This window comes from Glycine max, chromosome 20, assembly GCF_000004515.6.
Source record: "Glycine max cultivar Williams 82 chromosome 20, Glycine_max_v4.0, whole genome shotgun sequence".
NCBI lineage: Eukaryota > Viridiplantae > Streptophyta > Magnoliopsida > Fabales > Fabaceae > Glycine > Glycine max.
The window spans coordinates 11,187,408-11,201,836 of NC_038256.2; the positions used below are offsets into that span (position 1 = coordinate 11,187,408).

Genomic DNA, 14,429 nt, shown 5'->3' on the forward strand with positions numbered 1-14,429 from the left:
TGAATGTAGTGTATGACTAGAGGCAATCCATCTGACTTACAACCCTTTGATCCTGAGATAGATAGGACATTTCATAGATTAGTTAGGCATCATTTTATACCTTTTGATCATTCTGAGCATTCCATTACTGGTGAATCTGTGCATTCTGTTATTGGTGATTTTGAACATCTTGATCTTGAGCATTATAATTTTGAGCATTCTGATTCTGAGCATTCTGATTTTGCACATTCTGAGAACATGGCACAACCTCCACCCCGTGAGAGGACTCTAAGGGAAATGGCTGCACCTGATTTCACCTACGAAAGCTTGTGCATCCAATATCCTAATGAGGATGTCCCATATGTTCTTAAAATTGGACTGATTCATTTGCTTCCAAAGTTTCATGGCCTTGCAGGTGAAGACCCACACAAACATTTGAAGGAATTTCATATTGTCTGCTCCACCATGAAAACCCCCAGATGTCCAAGAGGATCACATATTCTTGAAGGCTTTTCCACATTAATTAGAGGGAGTGGCAAAGGACTAGCTGTATTACCTTGCTCCAAGGTCCATCACGAGCTGGGATGACCTTAAGAGAGTATTCTTAGAAAAAAATTTCCCTGCTTCCAGGACCACAGCCATCAGGAAAGATATCTCAGGTATTAGACAACTCAGTGGAGAGAGCCTGTATGAGTACTGGGAGCGATTTAAAAACTATGTGCCAGTTGCCCTCACCATCAGATTTCGGAGCAGCTTCTTCTCCAATATTTTTATGAAGGACTCAGTAATATGGAGAGAAGTATGATAGATGCTGCCAGTGGTGGAGCCCTTGGAGACATGACTCCTGCTAAAGCCAGAAATTTAATTGAGAAGATGGCTTCCAACTCCCAGCAGTTTAGCGCCAGAAATGATGCTATAGTCATTAGAGGAGTGCATGAGGTAGCTACAAACTCAGCTGCATCATCTGAGACTAAGAAGCTTGAAGGCAAACTGGATGCATTGGTTAACTTGGTAACCCAACTGGCCTTGAATCAGAAATCTGTACCTGTCGCAAGGGTTTGTGGTTTGTGCTCCTCTGCTGACCACCATACAGACCTTTGCCCTTCCACACAGCAACCTGGAGCAATTGAGCAGCCTGAAGCTTATGTTGCAAATATTTACAATAGACCTCCTCAACCTCAGTAGCAAAATCAACCACAGCAAAACAATTACGACCTCTCCAGCAACAGATACAACCCTGGATGGAGGAATCACCCTAATCTCAGATGGTCCAGCCCTCAGCAACAACAACAGCAGCCTGCTCCTTCCTTCCAAAATGTTGTTGGCCCAAGCAGACCATACATTCCTCCACCAGTCCAACAACAACAACAACCCCTGATGAGAATCATGAAACTGGCCAAATACAGGCTAAAGGCCCAAGTGGAGAAGGACGAAGGCCCAAGTGGAGAAGGACAAAGCCCCCAAGTGGAGAAGGATGAAGGCTCAAGTGGAGATGGATGAAGGCCCAGAGGCAGAGACACTATCAAGACAATTAATTGTTGCTAAAGGCCCAAACTAATTTGAAGGCCCAAGTTAAATATGTTTTTAGTTATAATTTTTATTTATTGTAGTTTTGGCCCAAACTGTTTAGAAGGCCCATGTCTATTTTTATCTTTTTGTTCAGCTACACTATAAGTATTGGTTTTTGTTTTGAATAAAAAAAAACTTTTGGCATTTGATAAAATTTGGTGAGAGTTTCTCTCTGGGTTCCTTGTTGAACCAATTATCAGACTTATCAAGGTAATCCTTGTGGCTTCTATCCTGACTTATCTTCCTTCACTGGAAGTGGTGTCTATCCTGACTTATCTTCCTTCACTGGAAGTGGCGTCTACCGTGACTTATCTTCCTTCACCGGAAGTGGCGTCTGCCCAGACTTATCTTCCTTCACTGGAAGTGGCGTCATCCAAATCTCCGTAGCCTGTATCAAACGATCTGCGCCCCGTAAGGTTCACATCATCTGGTATCAGAGCTTCGGCTCTTGATACAGGTTCTATCCTATCCTATCCTATTATTTTTCTTTGTAATTTGTCTAGGTTCGTGTTTTGTCCTTGTTCTGTTATTTGTTTTCTTGTTTGCGCCTTGTTGTGTTCTTGTTTGTGTCTTTGTTTCGTTCTTGTTCTTGTCACGTTTGTGTTCTTGTTGTTGTTCTTGTTTCTAGTGTCTTTCAGACTTTGTGTCATAAAAAAAATTGTTTGGGTTCTGTTTCAAGTAAAAAAAAAGTTGCAGATATTTTGAAAAAAAAGAGAGAAGAAAAGAAGAAAGAGAAAAAAGAGAAAGTGGGTGTTTGATCTTTGAACACGAAATTGAGGCAGTTAGAGGCTTTTTTTTGGCAGAAAATTGTGTACCAAATCCCCTTATCTAGATTCTCCTCTGAATTCTGAGCGTTTTGATATATAGTGGGCCTCAAACGGACAACCGTAGCAAAAGTTATGAGCATTTGAAGTTTACTTGTCATATCTGTTATCTTATCTGTTATCCTATCTATTATCTTATTTGTTATCATATCTGTTATCCAAATTAAATCTAATTTGTTATCCAAATCTGATCTATTATCCAAATCAAATCAAATCAAATTTTTTTATCCAAATCAGATTTGTTATCCAAATCTAATCTGTTATCCAAATCAAATCCAATCTGCTATCCAAATCAAGTCCAAGTTGTTATCCCAAATCAAATCTGTTACTCTGATAATTATATTGTCTTTCCTTTTATTTTATATTACCTTGTGTGTCTAATTCGATCCATCCAGGAACTTAAGAGGGAGTGAGTGGTAAAAGGCAAGAGTGAAAACATCACACAAAAGCCTATATTGAGAGCATCAAACACGAGTGAACTACCATCAAAGAGAGAAACACGTGAGTAGAGTGTGGTGAGGTCCTGATTTTTTTTTAATTTACTACAAAATTCTTTGTTCCTTAATCATGGCAAGAGCTGGTGACAATGGTGGTGTATATCATCAACTGGACGAATCTCAGCGCTTATTTCTGGACGCGTGGACTACACAAATGCAACGTTTGTTGAACCGTAACAAAGAAGAGCCCTACAAACGAATAGCCAAATCTTCCTCGTTTACTCTTAAACCTCTATCCCCTAGAGAAGTGTGAGATGACCAAATCAGAATGAGAGAAAAGAGAGAACAAGAGAACGAAAATAGTGAGGCACCACAAAGGAATATGAAAAAGAAGAGTGATACACCCGAGGAAAAGAGTGATACACAAGAGAGAGAGAGTGATAATTCTAATCAGTTAACTATTTATGTTTCTCCTAGTGTTCAACTCTTATTGCAGGAATTTACAGATGTCTTTCCCAAGGAGATTCCTCATGGACTGCCACCTTCAAGAAGCATAGAACATCAAGTTGATCTCCTTCTAGAAGCTTCATTGCCTAACAAGCCAACTTATAACAGCAAGCCCCAAGAGACTCAGCATAAGGATGCACAGGTCAAAGTTGAGTATGAGAAAAGATTGTATGACCAAGTGAAGGTGCAAATTGCAAAGAAGAATGAAAGCTATGCCAAGCAAGCCAACAAGAAAAGGAAGGAAGTGGTACTTGAACCCGGTGATGATCCTGGACATTTGAGGACAAATGTTTTCCAAGAAGGAGGAAATGAAGAGAATCATGAAACTGGCCAAATACAGGCTAAAGGCCCAAGTGGAGAAGGACGAAGGCCCAAGTGGAGAAGGACAAAGCCCCCAAGTGGAGAAGGATGAAGGCTCAAGTGGAGATGGATGAAGGCCCAGAGGCAGAGACACTATCAAGACAATTAATTGTTGCTGAAGGCCCAAACTAATTTGAAGGCCCAAGTTAAATATGTTTTTAGTTATAATTTTTATTTATTGTAGTTTTGGCCCAAACTGTTTAGAAGGCCCATGTCTATTTTTATCTTTTTGTTCAGCTACACTATAAGTATTGGTTTTTGTTTTGAATAAAAAAAAAACTTTTGGCATTTGATAAAATTTGGTGAGAGTTTCTCTCTGGGTTCCTTGTTGAACCAATTATCAGACTTATCAACGTAATCCTTGTGGCGTCTACCCTGACTTATCTTCCTTCACTGGAAGTGGCGTTTACCCAGACTTATCTTCCTTCATTAGAAGTGGCGTCTACCCTGACCTATCTTCACCGGAAGTGGCATCTGCCCAGACTTATCTTCCTTCACTGGAAGTGGCGTCATCCAAATCTCTGTAGCCTGTATCAAATGATCTGCGCCCCATAAGGTTCACATCAACCCCAGAAACAGCCAACAGTTGAGGCCCCTCCACAACCTTCCCTCGAAGAACTTGTGAGGCAAATGACTATGCAAAACATGCAATTTCAACAAGAGACCAGAGCTTCCATTCAGAGCTTGACTAATCAGATGGGACAATTAGCTACACAATTGAATCAACAACAGTCCCAGAATTCTGACAAGCTACCTTCTCAAGCTATCCAAAATCCCAAAAATGTTAGTGCCATTTCATTGAGGTCGGGAAAGCAGTGTCAAGGACCTCAACCCATAGCACCTTCCTCATCTGCAAATGAACCTGCCAAACTTCACTCTACTCCAGAAAAAGGTGATGACAAAAATTTACCTAACAATTTCTATGCAGGTGAATCTTCTTCCACAGGTAATTCTGATTTGCAGAAGCAGCACATTCCCCCTCTTCCATTCCCTCCAAGAGCAGTTTCCAACAAAAAAAAATGGAAGAGGCAGAGAAAGAGATCTTGGAAACGTTTAGAAAAGTAGAGGTAAACATACCTCTGTTGGATGCAATAAAGCAAATTCCAAGATATGCTAAATTCTTGAAGGAGCTGTGCACTAATAATTCTTGAAGGTCCCTTGCAGTCAACTGATGTGGTAATTCATTTAGCTAATAGAAGTGTTGCCTATCCTATTGGTTTCATAGAAGATGTCTTAGTTAGAGTTGGTGAACTGATTTTCCCTGTTGATTTTTATATTTTGAATATGGAAGATGGATTTTCTCAAGGATCAGTTCCCATCATTCTAGGCAGACCCTTTATGAAAACTGCTAGAACTAAGATAGATGTTTATGCAGGCACACTGTCCATGGAGTTTGGTGATATAATTGTTCATTTTAATATTCTGGATACTATGAAATACCCATCTGAAGATCTTTCTATATTTCGTGCTGAAATAATTGACCATGTTGTTGATGAATACATGACTGATCTTTATTCTAATTTGCATGCCTCTCACTCTTCATGCATTGAGTCTGAAATTGTACTTGATCATATGTCTGAATTTGATGCTGAGAGTGAATCTGAGAGTGATATTGATTGCATGTCTGGTGGTGGTGTTTTACCTCTCGAGATTGATTTTATAGAGTCAGATAGGACTAACCATGTTTCAGGAAGTACACATACCTCTGACTTTCTTTATGAGGTAAAGGCTGAGAAACCATCTCCTTCTACCACTGTCCAGCCGACCACACCAGAATTGAAGCCTCTGCCATCAAATTTAAAATACGCTTGCTTGGATGATAGCAAGAGTTTTCCAGTGATTATATCTGCCTCCCTTGCTGATGAGCAAGAGGAGAAGTTGTTGTCAGTTCTCAAGAAGCATAAGAAGGCTATAGGCTGGACCCTGGCGGACATTCCTGGTATTAGCCCATCCATATGTATGCATCGAATAAATTTAGAGGATGGAGCTAAACCAGTAAGACAGCCATAGAGAAGACTCAACCCGGTGATTCTTGATGTAGTGAAGAAGGAGATAACCAAGCTTTTGCAAGCTGGAATCATTTATCCTATCTCTGATAGCCAATAGGTGAGTCCCGTCCAGGTAGTCCCGAAGAAGGTCGGCCTCACAGTGATCAAAAATGAGAAGGAAGAGTTGATTCCTACTCGGGTGCAGAAGAGTTGGAGAGTCTGCATTGACTACAGGAGGCTGAACCAGGTTACCAAAAATGACCATTTTCCCCTGCCATTCATTGATCAGATGCTTGAACGCCTGGCAGGTAAATCTCACTACTGTTTCCTTGATGGTTTTTCTGGTTATATGCAAATTACTATTGCTCTTGAGGATCAGGAAAAGACCGCATTCACCTGCCCCTTCGGCACTTTTTCTTATAGGAGGATGCCTTTCGGCCTGTGCAATGCCCCTGGTACCTTCCAGCGGTGCATGATTAGTATTTTCAGTGATTTTTTAGAAAATTGCATAGAGGTGTTTATGGATGATTTCACTGTATATGGATCCTCTTTTGATGGTTGTTTGGATAGTTTAGAAAAAGTTTTAAATAGATGCATTGAAACTAACCTTGTTCTAAATTTTGAAAAATGTCATTTTATGGTTGAGCAAGGTATAGTTTTAGGGCACATTATTTCCAATAAAGGTATTGAAGTAGATCCTGCAAAAATTTCTGCCCAGGGTGATATATTATGCTTCTAGGACTTTAGATGTTGCCCAAGCAAATTATACTACTACTGAGAAAGAGCTTCTAGCCATAGTTTTTGCTCTTGAAAAATTTCGATCTTATTTGCTTGGTACCCGCATTATTGTTTGCACTGACCATGCAGCTCTAAAGTACTTGTTGAAGAAGGATGATTCTAAGCCTAGGTTGATCCGATGGATGCTCTGGCTCCAAGAGTTTGACTTGGAGATCCGTGATAGGAGCGGAGCACAAAATCTAGTTGCTGATCATTTGAGTCGGATCGAACGTGTATCAGATGCGGATTCACCCATTCGGGATGATTTCCCGGATGATCATTTGTATATACTGTATAGTATTTCTGACTCTCTTTCTACTCCCTGGTTTGCTAACATTGTCAATTATTTAGTTGCCTCTGTTTTTCCTCCCTTAGCATCCAAGGCCCAAAAAGATAAAATTGAAAGTGATGCTAAGCATTTTATTTGGGATGACCCCTACTTGTGGAAATTGTGCAGTGATCAGGTAATTAGACGATGCATTCCAGATCATGAGACTGACTCAGTCCAGCAGTTCTGTCATTCTTCCGCACCGGGAGGTCATCTGGGTGTTCAAAGGACAGCTCGCAAAGTGCTTGATTGTGGTTTTTATTGGCCCATCATCTTTAAAGATGCGTGGAAGATCTACAGCACTTGTGAGCAGTGTCAGAGAGCAGGAAATACACTTACATGGCGACAACAAATGCCTCAGCAACCTATGCTATTCTATGAGGTGTTTGATGTTTGGGGTATAGATTTCATGGGCCCTTTTCCTGTCTCTTTTGGTTATGTTTACATTCTCCTTGCAGTTGACTATGTTTCAAAATGGGTGGAAGCCAAGCCCACTAGAACTAATGATGCTAAAGTTGTTGCAGACTTTGTCAGGTCTAATCTGTTTTGCAGGTTTGGAGTACCTAAACCAATTGTGAGTGATCAAGGAACCCATTTTTGCAACAGGACAATGCATGCCCTGCTTAAAAAGTACGGGGTGGTACACAGGGTATCCACACCATACCACCCCCAAACCAATGGACAGGCAGAAATTTCTAACCGGGAAATCAAGCGAATTTTAGAGAAGATTGTGCAGCCAAGCAGGAAAGATTGGAGTACCAGGCTTGATGATGCTCTCTGGGCACATCGGACTGCCTACAAAGCACCCATAGGAATGTCTCCTTATCGGGTTGTCTTTGGAAAGGCATGTCATCTTCCAGTGGAAATTGAGCACAAAGCTTACTGGGCAGTGAAGACTTGCAACTTCTCTATGGATCAAGCTGGTGAGGAAAGAAAGTTGCAACTGAGTGAGTTAGATGAAATCCGCCTAGAAGCCTACGAGAATGCCAAGTTCTACAAAGAAAAGACCAAGAAGTTCCATGATAGCATGATAGTTAAAAAGGACTTCATGGTTGGGCAAAAAGTGTTATTGTATAATTCTAGGCTTGGACTCATGAGTGGTAAGTTGAGGTCTAAGTGGATTGGTCCTTTTGTTGTTACTAATGTTTTTCCTTATGGTACAGTTGAGATCAAAAGCGACTCCACAAACAAGAGCTTCAAGGTCAACAGACATCGACTTAAGTCATTCCTCACGAACCCTTCTTTAGTGGACGTAGTGGTGGAAGAGACTTCCTTACTCCACCCTACTCTTCCTCCACCATGACTTAGGGAGTTTTTCTTTTCTTATCTCCTTCTTTTCTTTTATTACACTTGTCCGATTCTCTTTGATGATTTAATTGTTTTTAATCTTTTAATTGTGCTACATTGAGGACAATGTGTTGTTTAAGTATGGGGGGGAGTGTTCTTTGGTTTTGCTAGTTTTGTTGGTTTTGTTAATTTGTTAGTTGTGTTAATTTGTTAATGTTGTTAGTTTCGTCGGATTTTTAGTTTAATATTTTGGGTCAATTTTGTGTGCATGTACGACTTTGCATGTTTTTCTTTGAATTATAGGATATGTTCAAGAAATGGGTAATTGTTTTGAAAATAAAAGTTCTTGACATTTTGTGACTTGAAATCCTTGATTCTCCTCTACATGTCATGATAGTTTTGAAAGCTCAATTTGAAAGTGATGAGTTTACCTTTGTGAGAATTTGAGCCATCCATCATCATAATCATTTGGTGTGTTTTGCCCCATTGATTGCTTGCACAATAGTCTTGGCTTGATTCTTGTTGATGCTTCCTAATTCACATGCATATTTGGAAATGATTGAGGCAATTTTGTTCTTATAAGCTTCTAGCCAAATGGACTTACCTTGAATTAATTCCTTTGATAGCCCTTTTGAGCCTTGTTTCCCTTTCCTTGTTTTGAAGCTCACTACAAGCCTTAAATGAAAAACCATGATATCACCATATCCTTAAGGAATTTTGGAGCTTTAGAATTGTTTTGGGAATAAGTGTGGGGGGTTTTTGTTTCATTGGATAACTTGTTTTGTTGACTATGCTTCATGATGTATTTTGGGCCATACTTGATGTACATTGTATATTGGTTAAATGTTGGACATGCTGAATGAAATGTTGTTTCTGAAAGGCTATAGATTAAAAAAAAAATTCAAAAAAAGAAAAAGAAAAGCAATAAATGGCACAAGAATGAGGAAACTCTTGGTTCTACTCTTCATGTTTAAATTTTATCTTTACTTCTTTTTATTTTCTTATTTTTTTCTTAATATGCACTTATTCCCCATTGCTCCTCTATTCCTTTAGGATTTAGCCACTTATTCCATATTTCTCCATACCTTGTCCTTGGCCCCATTACAACCTTAAAAGACCTTTTGATCCTCATGTGCTTGTGTTTGTGGGTTGATTGTCAATTTTAGAATCTTGCCAAGTTTATGTGGTGTTTGCTTTCATGGGTGCTTTGAGGGTAAATAGTAGCCTAGACACTTGAGAGATAGAGTTTATATCTTGTGAGGCTTTATCACTTTTCATTCTTGAGCTGATTAACTATTTTGCCATGATTGGGTTGCTTGGATGATTTTCATGAATGTCTTGACTTTTTGGATCTCCTTATGTTAGATGTTACCCATTCCTTTCATTCCTTGATGTTCATTGAGAAATATGTGAATGTTTTTGTTTGTCTCTCTTTGATATCCTTGGATTTTGTTCTTTGTTTCATTTTGCCCAGGAGTGCAAAAGGCTAAGTATGGGGGGTTTTGATGTACCATCATTTTCTTCTATTTTCTAAACCCTTTTTGCACCATTTTAATTACTGATTGGTCTTAATTGTCAATTAATCAGGCAGTTTTATTATTTGGGCTCATTTAGCTAATTTGATGTTTTTAATCTAATTTCAGGAATTAATGAAACATTGGGCTTAATCCGGATTTTGGTTGTGGACTTGAAGAGGGCAAATAAAGCAGCGCTTACCTTAGTTAATTTCTAATTAGGAAATTTTGCAATTTTATTTTATGTTGTTCAGTGTTTATTTCGTTTTGGGCCAGAGTATTGCAATAGGGCCCAGTGACTTTGAGTGACTCTTTTTAAATAGCTGCCTTGGGATTCGTACAGGGCATTCTGTGATGCTATTTTCATTATTCAGAGCTTTGGTTTTAGGTTTTCACATTTTTTTGTTCCCTTGTTACGGTTTTTGTTCTTAATGCAAATTTCCGTTTTCTGCTTCTAATTACGAGTTCATTCTTGTTTCTTCTTCTACTTTCATTTACATTTCTGTCTCATTTACGTTTCTGTTCATTTACGTTTCTGTTCATTTACGTTTCTGCTTAATGTTTCATTTGCATTTTCTGTTTGAATCCATGGAAGGCTAGATTTTCTGGTGTTGTTTCCTTTTGAGGACGAAGCCCAACTCTCTTTGTGGTTTCGCTTGTAATGTGGTTTCCTGGCAGTTTTCCCTTCACCGGTTATCCCAAATTCGTGAATATTAATCAGTGCACGCTTCGTGTTCGATTAATTGCCTCTGAGCCTAACTTGCGTTCATGCTTAATGGACGAAGGGCTAACTGGTGTATGTGGTGCCTAATCACGTATTGACAACCCTAAGTTGATTTTCGCTTAGTAAATTGAAATAGGGTTGGATTAAGTGGTTGATTGTTAAGGACGAATTCTCCATAACCCAGGATAAGAGAATGGCTTCTGAATCAAAGGAAACAACCCGTTTTTAATATTAGTAGTTTCGTATTCCAGTTTACTTGTTCTGCTCTTTAATCACAAAACAAACAACCCCCCCCAATCGTTACTGTTACTGCAAGTATATTATGAACATTTGATGTGTCACTGCTCATTGGGAAACGACCTAGGATCACTTCCTAGTTACTGCATTTTCATGTTTATTTGATTCGGGTACAGCCTCGATCAAGAGTAAATTTGAATTTGAGTCTGGGTCTGATTTTCTAGGTGTTGTACCTCTTGATGTTGATTTTTTAGAGTCAGAATGCACTAACCATGTTGCAGGAAGTACATATACTTCTGACTTGCTTTATGAGGTACAGGCTGAGGAACCCTCTTCTTCTTCTCCTACCCTGGTTCCTCCCACTGTTCAGCCACCACCCACACCAGAGTTGAAGCCCTTACCAGTAAACCTCAAGTATGCTTACTTGGAGGACAAGGAAAAATTTCCAGTGATCATCTCTACCTCCATTGCTGCTGAGCAAGAAGAGAAGTTGTTGCTAGTGCTCAAGAAGCACAAGAAAGCCATTGAATGGACTTTAGCAGACATTCCTGGTATTAGCCCATCTACCTGCATGCATAGGATACTTTTAGGGGATGGAGCTAAGCCAGTGAGGCAGCCACAGCGGCAACTCAACCCCATCATTCTAGATGTGGTGAAAAAGAAGGTGACCAAGCTCTTGCAAGCTGGAATCATCTACCCCATTTCTGACAGCCAGTGGGTGAGTCCAGTTCAAATGGTTCCTAAGAAGATAGGCCTCACAGTGATCAAGAATGAGAGGGATAGCTTATCCCCACAAGAGTGCAGAACAGCTGGCGAGTCTGCATTGATTATAGGAGGCTAAACCAGGCAATCAGAAAAGATCATTTTCCCCTGCCATTCATTGATCAAATGCTTGAGCGCTTGGCAGGTAAGTCTCATTACTGTTTTCTTGATGGTTTTTCCGATTATTTACAAATTCATATTGCTCATGAGGATCAAGAAAAGACCACATTCACCTGTCCCTTTGGCACTTTTGCCTATAGGAGGATGCCCTTTGGTCTATGCAACGCCCCTGGTACCTTCCAGCGGTGTATGCTTAGCATTTTCAGTGACTTTTTAGAGAGTTGCATAAAGGTGTTTATGGATGATTTTACTATTTATGGATCCTCTTTTGATGCATGTTTGGAAAGTCTGGATAGAGTTCTTAATAGATGCATTGAAACTAACCTTGTGCTGAATTTTGAAAAATGTCACTTCATGGTAGAACAAGGTATAGTTTTAGGGCATATCATTTCCAGTAGGGGCATAAAGGTAGACCCTGCAAAGATAGTTGTTATTTCACAATTGCCTTACACCTCTTGCGTGCGAGAGGTTCGTTCTTTTCTTGGCCATGCAGGGTTTTATAGGCGCTTTATCAAGGACTTTAGCAAAGTGGCCCTTCCACTATCCAATCTGCTGCAAAAGGAGGTGGAGTTTGATTTTGATGATCGGTGCAAAGAGGCTTTTGATTGCCTCAAGCGTGCATTGACTACCACCCCTATCATTCAGGCACCTGATTGGACAGCCCTATTTGAGCTAATGTGTGATGCATCCAATTATGCATTGGGGGTTGTCCTTGCTCAAAAGATTGACAAGCTGCCTCGGGTGATCTACTATGCTTCTAGAACTTTGGATGCTACCCAAGCAAATTACACTACCACAGAGAAGGAGCTATTAGCGATAGTTTTTGCTCTTGAGAAATTTCATTCATATTTGCTTGGTACTCGTGTTATTGTTTATACTGACCATGCAGCTCTGAAGTACCTGTTGATGAAGGCTGAATCAAAGCCTAATTGATCAGGTGGATGCTTTGGCTCCAAGAATTTGATTTGGAGATCTGTGATCGGAGCGGTGTACAGAACCTCGTGACTGACCACCTGAGTAGGATTGAGCATGCGTTTGAGGACTCATCCATTCGGGATGATTTTTTGGATGACTATTTGTACATTCTATATAATATTTCTGATTCCTTCCCCACTCCTTGGTTTGCTAATATTGTGAATTATTTGGTTGCTTCTATTTTTCCTCCCTTAGCATCTAAAGCTCAAAGTGATAAAATTAAAAGTGATGCTAAGCATTATATTTGGGATGACCCCTATTTGTGGAAGTTGTGCAGTGACCAGGTTATTAGGAGATGCATTCCAGACCATGAGATTGACTCGGTCCTGCAATTCTGTCATTCTTCCGCACCAGGTGGCCATCTTGGCATATAGAGGACAGCTCGCAAGGTGCTTGACTGTGGTTTCTATTGGCCCACCATCTTCAAGGATGCATGGAGAATATGTAGCACTTGTGAGCCTTGTCAAAGATCAGGCGGCTCACTTTCATGGAGATAGCAAATGCCTCAACAACCCATGTTGTTATGTGAGGTGTTTGATGTCTGGGGTATAGACTTTATGGGGCCTTTCCCTGTCTCTTTTGGTTTTGTTTATATTCTCCTTGTTGTTGATTGTGTTTCAAAATGGGTGGAAGCCAAAGCCACCAGAACTAACGATGCTAAGATGGTTGTGGATTTTGTTAGATCTAATCTGTTTTGCAGGTTTGGAGTCCCTAGAGCCATCGTTAGTGATCAAGGCACCCATTTTTGTAACAGATCCATGTATGCCTTGCTCAAAAAGTATGGGGTCGTTCACAGAATTTCCACACCTTACCACCCCCAAACTAATGGGCAGGCTGAGATTTCAAACAGGGAGATAAAAAGGATCTTGGAGAAGATTGTGTAGCCGAACAGAAAGGATTGGAGCACCAGGCTGGATGATGCTCTTTGGGCGCATAGGACTGCCTACAAAGCACCCATAGGAATGTCTCCTTATTGAGTTGTCTTTGGCAAGGCATGTCATCTTCCTATAGAGATAGAGCACAGAGCCTGCTGGGCTGTAAAGACCAATAACTTCTCTATTGATCAGGCTGGAGAGGAAAGGAAGTTGCAACTAAGTGAGCTAGATGAGATCCGTTTAGAAGCCTTTGAGAATTCCAAATTCTACAAGGAGAAGACCAAGAAGTTCCATGACAGCTTGATAGCTAAGAAGGACTTTGTGGTTGGACAGAAAGTTTTATTGTATAACTCTAGGCTCGGACTCATGAGTGGTAAGTTGAGGTCAAAGTGGATGATAAGTATTTTTGCCATGCTTGATGTATATACATATATTGCCTAATTGTTGTTGTTGCTTTATTTTCCAAATATTCAAAATGCTTTCAAATGCTATTTGCTTAAAAAGAAAAACAGAAAAAGAATGAAGTTGAATAAATGAGGTCTTGTTTTGAGGACTTGGACTGATTTGAGGACTTGGTTGATTTTGTTGATATTGGAGGTTTTGGGTTTACTTTTTATGCTTAATTTTAATTTTGATTTTGGGTTTATTACTTTTGCTTAATTTCCACTTATTCCCCATTGCTCCTCTATTCCTTTGGGTTTTAGCTACTTATCCCATACTTTCCTCTACCTTGTCCCTGGCCCCATTACAACCTTAAAAGACCTTTTGATCTTCATGTGCATGTGTTTGTGGTGTTTGGTTGTCAATTTTAGAGTCTTGTCAAGTCTATGTGGTGTTTGTTTTCATGGGTGCTCTGAGAGTAAACAGTAGCCTAGACACTTGAGAGATAGAGTGCATATCTTGTGAGGCTTTATCACTTTTCATTCAATTCTTGAACTGATTGACTACCTTGCCATGTTTGAGGTGCTTGGATGATTTTCATGACTGTCTTGATTATTTAACTCTTTACGTGTTGGATGTTTCCCATTCCTTGAGATTCATTGAGAAATATGTAAATGTTTTTATGTTTGTTTGTCTCTCTTTAATGTCTCTGGATTTGTTCCTTGCTCTGCTTTTTGATTTTGCCCAGGAGTGCAAAAGGCTAAGTGTGGGGGAATTTGATTTGT

The 14,429-nt window shown here is 39.9% G+C and overlaps 1 non-coding gene across 1 annotated transcript; it reads right to left on the reverse strand.

The window, feature by feature from the left end:
- Window positions 1-616: 616 nt before the first annotated feature.
- On the reverse strand, window positions 617-722 carry LOC113000867 (small nucleolar RNA R71). The gene has a single exon (XR_003266188.1). It is a non-coding gene; the product is annotated as a small nucleolar RNA R71 (small nucleolar RNA).
- Window positions 723-14,429: the final 13,707 nt, after the last annotated feature.